The 15,679-nt window shown below is 45.8% G+C and overlaps 1 protein-coding gene across 1 annotated transcript in view; it reads right to left on the reverse strand.

Moving 5' to 3' along the window:
- Nucleotides 1-8,924, reverse strand: part of CCDC158 (coiled-coil domain containing 158) — an 86,186-nt gene extending 77,262 nt beyond the window's left edge. The window contains exon 1 of the mRNA XM_039541599.1: nt 8,847-8,924. The gene's annotated coding sequence lies outside the window, so the exon portion shown is untranslated. The remainder of the gene's footprint in view (nt 1-8,846) is intronic.
- Nucleotides 8,925-15,679: the final 6,755 nt, after the last annotated feature.

Here is a 15,679-nt window from a genome sequence, read left to right on the forward strand (position 1 = left end):
TCACTTTCAGGTGACATTGCAAACAAGAAGTCAGCAGCCTTATCTCCTGCAAATGTAAACAAACTTATTTGTCTGAGCGATTGGTTGAAGTAGGACTGAGTGGACTTGTAGGCTCTAAAGTTTTACATTGTTTTATTTTTGAATGCAGTTATTTTTTGTACATATTTCTACATTTGTAAGTTCAGCTTTCACGATAAAGAGACTGCATTACAGTACTTGTAATTGGGGAATTGAAAAATAGTATTTCTTTTGGCTTTTTACGGTGAAAATATTTATAATAAAAAATAAATGTAAAGTGAGTACCGTACATTTTGTATTCTGTGTTGTAATTAAAATAATATATTTTAAAATGTAGAAAACATCAAAAATATTACAATAAATTGTATTCTATTATTGTTTATCAGAGCAATTAATTGCATGATTAATCATGATTAATTTTAATTGCGCGATTAATTGTGATTAATTTTTTTAATCACTTGACAGCCCAAATAAATACTGAATTATTTTTCTCCACTTGTTGCCCTTACTGTTCTATCCTTCTGCTTCCTCACACAAGACTCCATTTCTGAAGACTTGCTGTGTTACACACAGCACCAAAATATATTACTGTGTAGCCATCACGGCCTATGCTATGCAGGACGTCAAACTAGATGATCATGACAGTCCCTTCACTGGCATAAAGTCTATTAATCTAGGACTCAATGTCTCACTCACTGGTGCGTACTGAAAGATAGGGAAAAAATTTAAAAGTACTATGTCCAGTAACATGGAGGAAAGTTATTCTGTGGTTGGGCATAAAAATAAATAAAATCCAAACAAATGGTAGAAGAATGAGAAAACACAAACATTTAGAGAGTAAAAGTATAGTCAGTGTCCTGGTATCTCTAGCTCTCATGCCAAGGACAGTATGTCCATCTTAGAATCATAGAACCATAGGGTTAAAAGGGATCACAAGGGTCATCTAGTCTAACCCTCTGCCAAGATGAATGATTCTTGAATGTGCCAACTTCAGCCCCTTTAATAGAAGTGATTCCTTCGCTTTAGCAAATCAAGACCTACAGAAAGGTTAACAAACAGTTTTAAAATAATCTTTTGTAGAGAGTCATGAGAGTTTAAAAATAAAATGCCAGGCTTAGCAAAGAATCTTTGCCTCTCGGTGCTTGAGACCATTTAATTTCACTTAGAAGCCATCTGGATGTCAGAGTGGGAAAGACTGATAGACTCCTGGAACTGACCTAATGGGAGAATGCTGACTCTGGGAGTCCTTTGATCAAAATGTTACAGAATTTGGAGCTGGATCAAAGGCGAAGACTTGGAAGAGTCTGTCAGCTGGCCAGCTGAGGTCCAGAATGTCCTTTTGGGTTTGGGTCTGTCAAGGCTGATAGAACGATTCTCATTATGTGTCGCTAAATGCACCATGAGCTCACTCAAGTGTGGACAGAGAGGCTTCTTAAACGAAAGTGTTAGAAGCAGCATAGGCACAGGACCCTCATGGCTAAGGGCCCAATCTAGTTTCCATTAAAGTCCATGGAAAGACATCTGTCAGCTTCAACAGGAGTTGGATCAGGCCCTTAACATGGGCTAAAGCTCTTGCTAGTATTCAAGATTATTTCCCATGCTCTCTCCCAGGCTATCCCTATTATTATTAAACTTTTATTGCTTCCTACAACCCTGCTGGGAGGTAAACCTTGGGGTTTGTCTCGTGTTTCTGGCACAAAGACCCTGTCGGTGACCTATGCTTTTGAGCTAAGGGAATGGATGAGCTACCGCACAGCATGTGAAAAATGTTCCCATATAACTACTAGCCAAGAAAGAACGTCTCAGATGCCTTAATCCCTAGCAAGAGAAACAGCCCTCTTGTTAATTACATGAACACTGAGTGTAAAACAAATGGGCATTTCAGAGGCCTACATCACCTTACGTTTCTAAAGGTCTGTGTGTACCAAGGAGATGGCAGAAATAGATCACGCACGGCTCTAGGATGCACCAAACGACGTTATTAAATTACATTCCGTTAAAAATTCCTGCAGCAAGCCAAGGGGAAATGAGTAAGGCTGTTCCCCACACCCAGCTTGACTGTCTTTGCCACACAGAAATATTCAGGTGCTTTTACTCTTGCAATATTGATCTCACAGCTAGAGTGGGACTAAGAAAGTAGAGTGGATCTGGATTGGGTTTAATGTATTGGTTTGGTCTGGAGACCAAGTCAGGGCAAATCAAGGTCACATTCAACCCAGTGAGATCCTGTTTGCTCTTCTCGTGAGAATTTTTAGCCCCAAATGGCAGAAATCAAGAACCACTGATTGAGTGAGATTTCCACCATGAGCAAGTCTCATGCAACTTTCAGTCCTCTTGCAACAGCTTTATTAACAGGATTTGAAATATGACCCAGAACATAGGAACAGGCACCAAAGCAATATTTGGAGGCTGGGGTCATACTGGAGGATTTGAATTCAAACCACCCTCACACCCTAATACAGCAAGGTTTGTACTGGAGGTACTATTTTTGGCTGCTTTTTATTTATAATCCTTTTACACTATAGCAAATATTTTTAAACACTATTTAAACAGACAGGGTCCTAATAATAATCTTTTGTGAAGTAATTTTATGCCAGAAAACACATCTGAGTAGTGAACAAGGATAAGTAACAAGGAATCTTTGCCAGTGGTGAATAGTATACATTTTCCTTGAGATTTACATTGGATTATGAGGCCTGAGACCTTGCAAAGTTCACTCCACTTAGAAAGTTCAGCATGAAGTTTGCCTTGCTGTAGAGAGCCTTTTTTCTCTCCCTACCAAGCTCTTTTGCCCCTTCACCTCAAGAGTTTTTATGTCTTTGAATAGCTGGGAAGAAATGATGAATAGATCCAAATACAGAGGTTGATTGACAGAATCATTCTCAAAACCCACACAAACAAGAAATATTAACTGCTTCGGGGGGCATGTCAAGACCACTCTTCTACTTCAGAACCCCTCACATACAGTTTTGATTGACAAAGCTGCTCTTTATCTCAAAAACAACACAAAAGGGAGACTAAGTCTCATTGGTTTCTCAACCTTGCTCCAAAGCTTTGGCTGTTGTCCCGCTGCTAGCCAAGAAGAATATTATGCCTTGTGTAGAGGACTGGTCTTTGGAAAGAAGCTGCATTGAAATTATCCATCTTTCAAATGAATTAACACAAATATAGATTTTCCCATCTTTCTGTATGTTAACTTTTAACAGGGGAAAACATGTTAGTGTATGTCCAGATATACAGATCTGCAGATGCTTGAAACACCTTTACCAATGCAGAAAACTTTAACCACTTAGTTAGCAAATTGATTCTCTCATCAGCTCATTTAGATGACATATATGGCAGAATGAGTGTAAAACAGAGTAGGAGACATACAATTCTCCCCCCAAGGAGTTTAGTCACAAATTTAATTAATGCTTTATTTTTTCAATGAGCATCATTAGCATGGAAGCATGTCCTCTGGAATGGTGGCCGAAGCATGAAGGGGCATACGAATGTTTAGCATATCTGGCACATAAAGACCTTGCAATGCTGGCTACAAAAGTGCCATGCAAACGCCTGTTCTCCCTTTCTGGTGCCATTGTAAACAAAAAGCAGGCAGCATTATCTCCTGTAAATGTAAACAAACTTGTTTGCCTTAGCGAGTGGCTGAACAAGAAGTAGGACTGAGTGGACTTGTATGCTCTAAAGTTTTACATTGTTTTGTTTTTGAGTTCAGTTATGTAACAAAAAGAAATCTACATTTGTAAGCTGCACTTACACAGCAAAGAGAATGCACTACAGTACTTGTATGACAGGGGTGGGCAAACTTTTTGGCCCGAAGGCCACATCTGGGTATGGAAATTGTATGGCAGGCCATGAATGCTCACAAAATTGGGAGTTGGGGTGCGGAGAGGGAGTGAGGGCTCTGGCTGGGAGGTCAGAAATTAGAAGTTCAGGGTGCGGGAGGGGGCTCCAGGCTGGGGCATGGGATTGGGATGTGGGCAGGGGGGTGAGGGCTCTGGGATGCAGGAAGGTGGGATCGAGGAGTTCGGAGGGCTGGGGCAGGGGGTTGGGGCATGTGAGAGGGTCAAGGGTGCAGGCTCTGGGCGGCACTTACCTCAAGCAGCTCCCGGAAGCAGCAGTATGTCCCCCCTTCGGCTCCTATGCGGGGGTACAGCCAGGTGGCTCTGCTCACTGCCCCGTCTGCAGGCACTGCCCCTGCAGCTCCCATTGGCCACATTTGCTGGCCAATGGGAGCTGTGGGAGCAGCGCTTGGTGGGGACAGCGTGTGGAGCCCCCCCCTACACGTAGGAGCTGGACGGGGGATGTGCTGCTGTTTCCAGGAGCTGTGTGCAGCAAGCCCCCAACCCCGCTCTCCGGCAGGAGCTTGAGGGCCGGATTAAAATATCTGAAGGACTGGACGCGGCCGCCCTGGGCTGTAGTTTGCCCACCCCTGTTGTATGAGGTGAATTGAAAAATACTATTTCTTTTGTTTGCATTTTTAACATGCATGTGGGTAACTTCATGTTTTTGAGTAACCCTAGAGTTTTCAGTGAGACTACTCATGTGTAGTTGTGTCATGTGAGTGTACCAGTGTTGCAGGGCTGGGCCCACATTTGTCTGGTTTTTAAAGTGGATTATATGTACCTTGCTTTTGTGTCATTTTTTAAAATATAGTCATAATATGACAGCAATATAAGGCTTCAGTCGTGCAAAGGCCTGTGCAAATGCTTAGCTTTATGTGTTGTGAGTAGCCTCATTTGCCATGACTGGGGTTTGGGTGGTCAGACCTAGTGGTCGGAGTCAGGGGCGTGCACAAGGAGGTGCAAGCAGGCACAGACCACCCCAGTAATCAGCGGGGCACAGAACTCCTCTGGCCCTGGGGTTGCGGCAGGGAGGGAGAATGAGCTCCTCTGGCCCCAGAGCTAGAGGAGTTCTGTGCCCAGGCCACAGCCACAGGGCCGAAGGAGCTCTCTGAGGTCCGGGAACCGGAGGAGCTCTGTGACCCCACCGCAGCCAAGTACTTGTGGATGAAATTCCTGTGCACGCCCTGGTCGGAGTAGGAGCTAAGTTAAGTCAAAAGGCAGAGGCAGAGAACAAGGGCAGGGATTAAGAACAAGGCAGGACAGCCAGAACCAGAGCAGGTCAGGAAGGCAGGAACCGGGGATGATTCAGGAAGGCAGAACTCAGACAAGAAGGCAGGCTCCCATGTAGCAGCCCACCAGGAATACATTCATTTGCATGGACAACTTCCTCTGTCTCTTTCTGGCTTAAATAGTGTACCAGGTTCCTCCAGCTAGGTCCAGTGGTCCGTACCTTTAGCAGAGCGTAAGGCCCTAGGGCTCCCAGTTCTCCAATCACTAGTACAGTGGTTCCCAATCTAGGGGCGCCGCTTGTTCAGGGAAAGCCCCTGGCGGGCTTGGACGGTTTGTTTACCTGCTGCATCCGCAGGTTCGGCCAATCACAGCTCCCAGTGGCCGCGGTTTGCCGCTCTCGGCCAATGGGAGCTGCAGGAAGCGGCGTGGGCTGAGGGACGTGCTGGCTGCCGCTTCCCGCAGCCCTCATTGGCCTGGAGCGGCGAACTGCGGCCAGTGGGAGCTGCGATCGACCCAACCTGCGGACGTGGAAGGTAAACACACCGGCCCGGCCTGCCAGGGGCTTACCGTGAACAAGCGACAGCCCTGGTTCGGGAACCACTGCACTAATAGAACTGTTGATGGTGGTATGGAGGCAGCAGCGGCCCGCAGGCCTGAGTTCAGGACCCACAGATCCTCACTTCATTGACTTCAATGGGACTAGTCACAGTGTGTAAAGTTAATCATAGGTGTAAAACTTTGCAGGATTGAAGTATTGTAAATAGACATTCAGGGACCTGCTTTGGATGGGCCCGTGGTATAAGGAAGGCAACAGAGAATATACAGTATTGCCTGGCTGGAGAGTTTCTATTGTTCCTTCATATATTCTTCATTTTACTCATTGGAAAGGGGAATAATCCTATTGATTGTGTAGCTAGGCTCTTAAATGTGTTATATTTCATGCAGTGATTTCAGTCCAGATTTAAGTGGATGGGTGTCCCCATAAATTAAAAAATGTAGCTAATTGGTACTCTTCCTTTCACTCTCAGCAAAGAGGCCAAGAACAGATTGGGCACAGAGAAGGAACCACCCTTATTCCCCCTAGAGGGGTTTTCTTCAGGTCTGTGTTGAAACACATGGGCGAGACACAGAGGGAAGATGTGCTTCTTCTGTTGATGAGCAGAGGACCACATTTTGTAGGGTGATCCATCTGGCACCTTTCACCAGCACTAAATCCACACACAGCTAAAAAATAGAATGAAATATGCTAGTAGGCTTCACAACATTCCTGTATGAAAGGGCATGCCATAGCCGTAAGGACCAGGAATGTCCCAGATCACTAGAAAATGGGAATAAAATAGACATTTACTTACAGGGCAGAGGAAAAATAATTTTGGTGCAGCACAGAAAGAGTACCCACTGCACTTTCCCCTCGTTCTGAGGGCTCTGAGTGGGGCCTTACTAGCGATTTCTGATGCCAGCTCTGGGGACAGGATCTCCTACCTTCTCTCAAAGGAACAGAATTGCTTAGCCAAAAGGCCTCTATTGTCAGCCACCTCCATTAGGCTGCCAATCCCCCCATTCCACAAAAAGACTTCTGTTTGCTTCCACTACGCTGAATTAGCACTTGCAGACACAGTGCTTCCTTGCTGACTGACTGCCGCGAGTGCTAGCTCGCTGGGGTGTCGATGCACCACAAACAGAGGCAGCGGGAGCTTTTGAGCCTGGAGACAGGTTGCCTGATGGTGCAGATAGGCCATCTGCAATTTGTCATGACAAATGTTTCCCTCTCTGATCCATTAGGAATATCTCAACTTCCCTTATTAACAAAAAAACAGGTGAATCCAGAGCTCCTCCGCTCCAGACACAAATCACAGATGTGCCTTTCCTGAGGGTAAATTTGTTAAGATGAATCCCCAGAAAAAAGCTCCTCCAGATTGAGAGATGAGGGACTTCCAGGTGCTTCTCTCCAACTCAGTAGCCATACTTAGAGGTACCTTGTTATTGAAGACAGCCTCTCGCTGCGAAATTAAACTTCCACACAGCTTAGTCTGAGCCCTTTTTTGCTTCCTGTTCAGTCATTTGGCCTCATGTCACTGCTGCAGTAGGTCACACACTTAGTGGTGTGTCTCAGAGCAAAGAGAAGGCGGGACTCAGCTGTAATGGACGTCACGGACGTTCTATATTCAGCTTACTGGACACGGACAGGACCCCTTTCCAGCTCTAATACTAAACACAGCCTGTGCCGCCTGATGTCACTACACAGGCTCTGCCTAAGTCCTGGCTTGGACTCAGGAGTCACAGAAGGATCTACCAGACACACTTGTCTATGCAATGGGGTATTGACTCCATACTGGCTTGGAAAGAGTTCACTGGAACTAGAGAGCTCAATTAATGCACCTGGTCGTGTCTGAAGGATGGCATAGACTGGGGAGGAGCTGGGCGTCGGTGAGCGATGCTATAAAGAGAGGATGTCTGGAGGAGAAGGGATCTGCAGGGCGATAGAAGAACTCTGCAGTCGGCCTCTTGGCGGTGGAGAGACCGCTGGAGAACAGGAAGGTTGCTGCAGGGTGAGGAGGAAGTTTAGGGAGAGGAGACGCTTGGAAGACACAAGACTGGAACAAGTTCCCGTGTTTGACCCTGACACAAAAGTAAGCCCCAGACTTCCAGGGAGAAGCCCTGGGAGGCACTGCTCATTGCAGAGCGCCCTGGAACAAGCTGTGGAAAAGCCCAAAAGAAAGGCTAATTGGAAGTAGTCCAGGGAGGCAGCACCAAGGTGTCTGATGAAGCAGGCCTTACCTGCTTAGCCTGGCTTGGACTGCAGTCCAGGGTAGTGGGAGGCCCTGGGTTTCTCTACCAGCCACTAGGAAGGTGAGGTGAAGCCCTCAGACAAAACGGGATAAGGATGATTTTAAAATGCTGGGTAAGGCCCATGGGGCCAAGAGTTAGGGCTAAGGGCCATATGTAAGGACATTAGAGTCGTTGTTGGACTTCCTGTTACCCTGGAAGGGGTGGAAATAAAACATAACCTGTCCAGAGGGCTGGGTCATGGGAAGAAGCAGACCACTGCAGGAATGGAGTGAATGTCGGCCAGGGGCGCTGAGAGGAAAGAGCTGCAATGCTATGCCCAGCCATGAGGGGGCACCCTAGTGACTAAACCCTTCTGTAGTGTATTGAACATTTACCAGATTTCGGATTTAAGCTGATCTTGGAGAGTGAGTTGGAGAATAGGTTTGTACAAAATACACCCCAGTGAGACCCAAAATAAGAGTTTGTGCAGAACTGACAGTTTTTTAGGGAGGACTCTGGCAATCTCTAAATCTCTTCTGCACTTGCAGGGAGCTCGTCCAGGGAGCATGAGGTATCGGAGAAGGCCACTGGAAAACAATGCATTAATTAAAAACTAGAGCTGGAGCTGAGATAATCTGAATTCAGATTTTAGGGCTGTTTGTCTTTGGGATTTTGGATCAGGCCTAATGCTGTGGAACATGCATTTGAACTGTCCAAACCTTGTGGGGGGTTCAGCTGTGCTGATTATAAAAGAAGAAAATAATCCTAAAGGATGAGCTAAAACCTGATAATTAGAAAAAATAGCCTGGAATCCTTGGTCTGAATGCATTAGTGAGCTATAAAAATTTTGCTGCTGCAGCTCTTCAGTTTCATATTCTCCAAAGCTTTGGGTAAATCACCATTTGGTGGCAGCAAAGAGTCCCTGAGTCCAGTCTATTGTAGAGCAGAAATCCTCCAGTACAATCACAAAGGCAAATCACTTACCTTTTATAACTCCATGTCCTCCGAGGCGGGGAGAGGAGAGATTTAGGGCTCGATCCTGCATGATGGAAGCTAATGGGAGATCTGCCACCCTCCTGAAAAATCCCAACGTGCTCTTTCAGACTGTGTATAGAAGCATTATTTCCCTCCCCATCTGCACTGGGTGGAAGATGGCAGCTGTTTACTAGGGCAGGACCATGCAACCAGCAATGGAACAGCAAGTGACTGATAGCTTGTCTGGGGCGGGAACTTAGGCAGCAGAATGGAATGACCTGAGGTGGAATTTGGTGTTCCTCTCCACCTAAATCTCAGCACCCTCTAGCTGCCCAGTGCCCACTAACACCAGCACAGGGCCCTGGCTTCAGTACTGACTTAGAGGAAAGATTTCCACCTCCTGCAAACCCCACAGTGCTTCTGATTCGCCTTCCATCCAGTTACTGTACAAGCCCAACCCTGTCTGGTTTGTGTGATGGGAGGAGATCGCAGCCCCAGGCAGGATGGCTGCTGCCTGGGTGACACCTATGTGAAATAAGATATGTGGAGTTCAGCTAAGCTCTGTCTTCCCCTGGAACCAGGCCTGCGGAACTACTGCTGGTGATGTGTGTAGTGGGCCTGGCTGAGCCGGGCATGGGTAGTATGGGCCTAAGGCTGTCTCTGCCTGTGCTATATAGGAAGTGCACTGAATATGCTTCACCTTTGCTTTCTAACATCCTTCTATAAACTCACACATCTGGGTTTCCCTCTTCTCCAACCTCCAAGGGGTCCCCTATGTCCCTGGCCGAGACTTTAAGACCCTCCACTTTTCCTTGTGGTCACCATTCTTCAAGCAGAAGAGGTCTGGACCGAACCCTTTGAGGGAGGCCTGTCAAAACCCTGCTCGTTAATCAGGGGTTGCTAAGTGCTATGAAGCTTTCGTCCCCACCCCCAATCAGTGAAGTGGTAGGGCTCTGCCACTAGAACTTCTTCCTTAGCCTGTGATAAACCGCATGGGCCATGGGATAGGTAGGGGCTGGGGCATCTCTTCATTTGTGTGCCTATTTCAACACAAGCGGCAAAAGGAGGGAAGCGGCACCGCCTGGCAAACCAACTCCTGTGCCGTGCCCTTGCTGGGAATGTTTGCACTTTGTTCCTGGTAAATAGCTTGCGTGTGGTGATACAATGGGGAATTGTTCAACCAGTGTCGTTGTGAAAAGGGACAGGCCTGGGGTGGGGAATACTGTGTACAGGACAGTAGAGCTCTTCCCCACTGGGAAAATGCTGTCAGTATGACCTGGCACCCTGTGTCATCTGGCCCGTTCGATAGTCAACACATTCCACTTCAGATGTGTTTTCCTCAGCTCTGGGAAGGAGTGGTCTCAGGTGGGGATGATTCAGCAGTATCCCCAGTAAGGTAGTCTTGATCAGAGGTAGGGAAGTCACCTCAGCTTTCCTTTCAGTGTGGTGGTAGAACTTTAACAAGGTGCTTCCAGAAGCCTCTTCCAGCACCTCACTGGGAGAGGCTGAGCAGGCTGCCTCTGCAGTACAGAAAAAACAAGCACGTAAGCCTGCTTATTTTTTGGAGGAGGTTGCATTAGTTGCATACTGTCCTACTACTCTCATGCAGTCTAATTATCCATCCCAGGTATCGTATAACATTGTCACATTGCACCTTCAGGCAGCTTGTCCTGCGCTTTCGTTAATGATCTGTATTATGGTAACACCTAGAGGCCACAGTATTTCTTTAATGCAATCCTGTTTATTTACAAAAAATGTACAAAGGCTAGTTTGCCCGAATACAATAAGAATCAAACAACAGGAGACCATTTCTTTGTTCACAGTTCCAAGCCTCTTTCAAGCCAGCACTTGACCCAAAATCTCTCTCTCTCTCTCTCTCAGGGTCACACCACAGGTGCTGGCTTCTAATTTTCCCCGGGGGTGCTCAAACCCTGCTCCGCCCCACGCCCTGCCCCCACTCCACCCTTTCCCCTAAGCCTCCACCCCCGCCCCCACTCCATCCATTCCCCCAAGGCTGCACCCCTGTCCTGCCTCTTCCCCACCCAGTTCCACCCTCTCCCCTGAGTGTGCCCCATCCCTGCTCCTACCCCTCCCTCCCAGCGCCTCCTGCATACCACAGAACAGCTGTTCTGCAGTGTGCAGGAGGCACTGGGAGGGAGGGGAAGGAGTTGATCGGTGAGGGCTGTGGGTGGGAGTGGAGTTTGGCTGCTGGTGGGTTCTAAGCACCCACTCATTTTTCTCCGTGGGTGCTCCAAGGCTGGAGCACCCATGAAGTTGGTGCCTATGGATCACACTACAAGTGTTTCTCTGGCTTTCTCTGGCACTTTCTTGCTGCCTCCTCTGTATGCTATAGTGGTGTTTCTTTCTCTTACACATACACACCCAGCTCCATCAAACAATACCCAGCCCCCTGCATTTGCATTCACGCCACAGGGAAAACCCCTCAGACCACATGGTTCAGCTGCTACTTCAGCCTTGCATGTGGCTAGTGTTTTGAGTGGTGGCTCCTAGTATCTCAGCTATCTATTTCATAAAGGAGATTCATTACTTTTTACATTCATCCTGAATGAAGGTTGGCTGTTAAAGGAGGGGCGGGGGGGGGGGGGGAAGGGAAACCGGAAGAGATGAACCCAGCTTACTCAGGTCACAGCACTTGTTAACATTCTAACCAACATCCAAGCACAGTGTTCATTTTTTATACTAATGTAAAAAAAAAAGAAAAAAGGTAACAGTTTAGAATGATTCCCGCTGATAAGAAAATCACTGTGCTTAATTTCATTAATAGAGCAGGCTGTGGGATACATTTCAAAGCACCGGGTGAGAAGTAAGCTCCCAAATCCCATTAAGAAATAACAGGATTTATGTGCATTCCTCCCATGTATTAACTTTCCCCTCTGGAAACGCCTTGTGCTGAGTTGGTACCATTTTACAGGCAGGTGCAGCATTTTTCAGTTCCCACAGCCCCCTCCAGATAATCTGCTGGCCTGAAAGCCCTTCTCTATTCTCACTGGAGAATGGGGATTTTCAGAATGATGGACAAGGGACGTGTTTGGCTGACAACTGTCGTGGCTCCCCGTTCCATCAGGTCTCAAACACACATTCTGTAGTGGTGCTGAAAGCAGTTTGCTTCGGTCTACACCAGCAGTCCAAATTTTTCCAACACCGGTGGAGAGGGAGAGAATTTGTAAACAGCCATTGTCAACTATGGGTCATTTTCCTTCTGTTGACTGATGTTCAGATGAACACCTTCAGCATCTGAAATCTCAGATACTTAGCTAATATTGTTAGCCAAGATACTTGGCTAACATTGTTGTCTCTCATTATTAGAGCTGACCAAACCTTTTCAGATAAAGTATTTCCAGTGAAAAGTGGCCTATTTTTGAAAATGGGACTTTTTGCAAAAAATTGTCAACCTCTCCAAACACTTTCCCTTTCTTTGCCAACATTTCATGGGTGTTTTTTATTTGTTTTTAATCAACATTTGTGTTGATAAATGAAAAATGTTCATTCACTATTTCAAGCACCACTTTAATAAAAATCTTGATTGAAAATATTGTGAAACTTTTGCCAAAAGTCGGAAATGGGACCATTTTGAACCCTGCAAAGTGGAAAGTTTTGAAGTTTCCTGGGAAGGTGCTTTTCTCTGTTTTTTGATCAGCTCTAGGTATTATTTGTTTTTCATTACTGAAGTGCTAAGAGGCCTCACTCAGGGATTAGAGCCCCAGTGCTCTAGGCATTATATACAAACAAAATAAAAATACAATGCTGCTTCAAGGAGCTCACAATCTCTACATGTGATGCAACAATAGGTGGATCAACCAAACAAACGTGGGTGATGGGTAGAGAGTGAAACGTAGGCCCTTACCCTGCAAAGACTGCACATGCTCAATGAATATGCACGATGAGTAGACTCATTGAATCATTGCTTTACATAATAATGCTACTGCTTTTAGGATTTCAGAATTATGCAACTTGACATTTCTGTGTAATTTAAAGATGGAATCAAATGTCTCTAGCTGCACATATTTACTGTTGGAATAATCTTCTCCTTGAAGATTTTTGATAGTGCTAGAGCCATTCATTTATCTTTTCTTGAAGACAATCTAGGAATGTATCTGTTCACCCTTTTTATTAAAATTATTATTTTTGAAGTGAGTGGCTGTTTTAGAAAACCAGATTGGTCCCCAGTGCCAGACGACTCATTTTTATGTGTTCATTGCAGAACAGTCTTGCAAGTGGACTGAAAGAGAGCCACATTTCTCAAACGCAGTCTCATAGAAACTGGGAAATGAACTGCTGGAATTCAGACCAACGATCTGGCTGTTTTTCAGGAGCAAATACATGGCAAGACACATTTCTACTTTCAAGAGAGTGAGAGCCTTAAAACACAGAAAGAAATGTAAACCATTTGGAGAGAAGGAAGCAGAGGGATCTTCATATTATCAAAGATTTCCCCCCCCTTCGTTTCATGTTTGCTTAAAAGCAGTTGCCCTTATTTCTTGTATAGTGTCAGTTCAGAAGGGATGCAGCCGCTGACCTGACTATAAGGCAACAGCAAAAGGTTAGAAGAATTAGTCGTGTAGTGCAGACTTTTATTAATAGTTGTATTGTGGTCCCCTTGGCACCAAGTCTGCAATTAAATAAGTTGCTGGCGCTTGTCCCTTGGTTAAATGACTACCACTGTTCACCCCGCTTGCAAGTCAATGAATGCAACGCTCTTGGGGAGGCAAGTTCAAACACGTTTGTTTCTTGGGAATACTGCACAGTTCTGATTCCAGGCTAAGAGGTTTCCGCAGGCTTGCCATGTAAATCTCTATTGTTGTTAGGTCTCTATAAATAGCCCATGCAAACTAAAGCTAGGGAAATGGGGGTGGGGAGCGGGAAGGGAGAGGAGAACACGAGGGAGAAAGGCACCATGAAAGACTGATGGAGAAACAATGTTCTTTGAAGGGATCCTCCCATTCTCTTATGCTAGGGGCTAGAGGTGTTTTAGGATTGCAGCTTTTGTTGAAGAGGATTACGTTTCCATCACAGCTTCATCAGGGGTGACTTAGCCTTTTTATCCATCCAGCAAGTCAGCCACACACAGGGTGGTTTCCGCCCCACCCTGCCCCAAAGGGGAAAGGAGCCAATTTCTCCATACATAGGACCCTATCTCTCTCCCACTTAAATCAATAGCAGGAGGTATGGGCCCATGGGCCTGTGCTGCTCTGTGAGTCAGTCAGCAGCAGCTACTTTCAGAACAGTGTGGCCAATCTCTGCTTGCCAGAAAACATCATGCCCGTGATTTATTAAGGCTCCATACGCCCTGGGAGAGAGAGTCCCTGTGTGCCCCCCACCACCCATACCTAAATCTCTAACCTAGCAACCCCACCTGGCCAACCAAAACAGTCTGTTTTACTTAAGGAATGTGAGAGGACAAGGTAAATTCATTAACATTGTACTTCACAGTCCAGTGCTGTTAGTAAATATAGATGGCATTTTTGTGGTAATTCTAGTCTGATCTGCATATATTTGTTACACTGCTGTCAGGTCAGGTACACAATAGCTACTGTAGAAAGAAGATAGGGCTATATTTGAGTTCACATTTCTTTTGTCTGAAAAACTGAGGATTTTCCCAATGTGAATAGTAATTGTAGGTGCTTCAAGCTTTGGTGCCCAACTTGAGACATCTTAGAGGGGGTCTGATTTTTTTTTAGAGGGTGGGTACTCAGCACTCTCTGAAAACAACTCAGTGGTTTCAATTTGCCCACACAAAAATAGACACTTTAGAAAACTTAGACCATGGAGTCAACGTTTTCAAAAACAGCACCCCGGCCGTTGCACTCCTGTCTTTGGGTTAAAAACGGGAACTAGCGGTTAATGATCTGTCACCAGAGTAAAGGGTCTCATACAGATACTGATCTAACTTCGTAAGTCCCCAGACTAAACTCAAAGCTTCTTTATCAAGTTGTGTGTAGTTATATTCTTCAGAGTATGAAATCTTTCAGTCTGATCTTCCATCACATGTGAAATTACTGCTCCTATTCCATATGGGGAAGTGTCACAAGCTAACTTCAGAGGCGAAAGATGCATAGTAGTGTCCCCTTTCAGAGGATGTGAGCTTCTTGGCCTCATCCAAAAAGCCTTGCTATATCTCATCCAGTAATTGGTTTTTGGTTGCTTCATTTTGCATCCCACATACTAACCAATCCCTCGCTGCCTCCAAATTGAAGCTGCTCTGTTAATGTCCTTAAGCCAGTCACAAGTTCAAAAACTGTTTCCTTTTTCTTTTTGCTTCTGTTTTAAAAAGCTGGAATGCTCTGCAGTCACCAGGGGCTTTCAGGATGATGTAGAATTTAAACAATCTCAGCAAAGGTTTGCCTGCTAGTTTAGTAGGAGCTATTGGGCCACACAGATGGTACAAGTTTTTACCCCTGGGACTGCCGCCTTTTTCTCATAACTTATACCATTAGTGATGATATCCTGTTCCAGTGTCTCAGTGTAGTTGGACCAGTCCTCTACAGGGTTATCAAATAAGTCTGGTTACCCCAAACAGCCATTCCCCCCTTCCTACCACCCTCCAAATGAGCTACTAGCCCCAGGGGCCGAAAGGGGCATTTCCCTTATCACTTTGTCTCCGCTGTCTCTCTGTTTCACTCTGTTCCTGGTCACCTGTTATGTCTTTGGCCTTTACATAACAACATAGTATGGAGATGCCACATGGGCACGATGGGGCCCTAATGACTATTTTCACGAAATACACACCGCATGCTAGGTCTAATGACACATACACACTTAACTAGGTTGCGTGGAAGAGTCACAGCTGGAGTAGGTACAAAGGCAGTATGGCCCTCTGTGTA

Source organism: Mauremys reevesii, linkage group 5 (assembly GCF_016161935.1).
Source record: "Mauremys reevesii isolate NIE-2019 linkage group 5, ASM1616193v1, whole genome shotgun sequence".
In the NCBI taxonomy this organism is placed as follows: Eukaryota; Metazoa; Chordata; order Testudines; family Geoemydidae; genus Mauremys; species Mauremys reevesii.